The sequence below is a fragment of the Pyrus communis genome, chromosome 11 (assembly GCF_041283825.1).
Source record: "Pyrus communis isolate YQ-2024b chromosome 11, ASM4128382v1, whole genome shotgun sequence".
NCBI classification, from domain to species: Eukaryota; Viridiplantae; Streptophyta; class Magnoliopsida; order Rosales; family Rosaceae; genus Pyrus; species Pyrus communis.
The window spans coordinates 743,022-744,917 of NC_142575.1; positions in this window are offsets into that span (position 1 = coordinate 743,022).

Sequence of the window (1,896 nt, forward strand, 5' to 3'; positions counted from 1 at the left end):
AGGGTTAAACTAGTAATTTTATAGAGTTTTGGTTGACAATGAGTGTTTTATTAATTAGTAGAGATGAATGACAAATAAATGTTTAGTAAATAGTACCAAGAAAAAGATAAAAATGAATAGTACCGGAAGTGTTTCGTTAAAACTTCATAAATTTAATTAATGTTGAGTACGGGCTTGATTGGTCTCAGGTTTGGTTTCCTATGGGATTTGCTTGTTTGGGCTCATCTTTGTCATACTAACTTTGTTGGGCTTTGCTTTTTATTCCGTTTACTTAGTTCTGCGAGCCCATTTTGAGCTCCCAGTGGTATTCTTGTTGTTGCAGATATACAAAATTTACAAATATCTTTTGAGGAAAGAAATTCAAATTTCAACAAGTGGAGAAATATCACTTACTCTAGTTTGATTTTTTTTGGAATTTGGACTATTTGAGGAGGTTCAAGCATGCATTCACTACCTTCGTGTTCACAGGAAGAAATTTCATGGTCCAGAAGTTGAATCACGTATTTTTTTTGACTCAAGACATAAAAGAGCAGAAAACGACACTCTCCATATACATGAAAGATGAAGAACTAATGGATTCCCCCACATTCAACTTTCGCAATACACAAAAATTACAAATTAATCAAAGCCGAAAGGAACACTGATGTTGGTTGACTATGGACAACGGAATAGGGCGAATTAAATGCCGAAGATAGTAATTTTTGCCTTGTCCATTAGTTTTTGCCTTGGTCAGTTTGATTCAGTTGATATCATGACATTGTTAACCGTTCTAAAGAGTTTATCGTGTTTTGGTGTTCAATGCAACGCACAATGTAGCAAATTAAGCTAAAAATGTGTTTCGTTTATATAGAAATTTGGAAGAAGATGAACAAATTGATGCAAAATTATATGTATTGGGCAATTGAAACGCACCTAAAACTGCTATCGAGCTCTCTTGCATGGAATAGTGGACTTTGTCAAAATCAAACGCAAGTCCCCATCGCCAAATTAAAAAATATATATACATACGACAATAAAGAGAGAGAGAGAGAGAGAGAGAGAGAGAGAGAGAGAGAGAGAGAGAGGGGGGGAAAGAATCCAAAATAAAATCCTACAAAGATGTCTGAAATAAGCTATCAAACATTGCCCTTGATTGTTAAACATATTTGGCTTTATAATAGAAATGATGATGATAGGAATGTTTTTAAGCATATATAGCCTTACAGGATGAACACATATGGACCTAAAATGTCGAGTAAATATGAAATTTGAGGATCGCGTTTTCTCGACGTCTACGTTTTGGACCCTTCCCCTCCTGTTAATAATAATAATTAAAAAAAAAAAGCTTTAAATTTGTACATCAATATATATCAAAATTGCATAGTTTAAAATTGTTCCAAAATGAAGAAAAATCTAACTGACTTCTTTGGTTGGCCGATCAATCCTTTTCTTTTTCCCAAAGCAATACTATAATTCTTTTATATCATAAAACTTCGAACATTATTACAAATGGAAGAGCATCTAACTCTATTCATTTTGATTACCCTAAGCTCTACAAATGTGCCCAATTTTAATGCATGGAATTTTCATCACCAGAGAAGGTTAAGGCATTTGCTTTTTCCTTTTCTTTCGGAAATTATTTGAGAGAGGTGGAAAAGACAAAGAAGAGAGACTTGGTCCAATTGGCTTAAAGTTGTGACATAGTTTTTTTAACATTTTTTCATGCTTTTCCTTGAGGTTCTTCTTGACCCTAACCATTATGGATCCATATTAATTAATGGCACAAAATGTAGCTTCAGGATCTTACTCGTCGCCACAAACATGACCAAGTTGAGATCAAATAGTAAGAGCGACTCTCCGAATTGATGATCACAGGTTGCAATCATTGCCGTGTCCATAACTGAGGACGACGGTCAC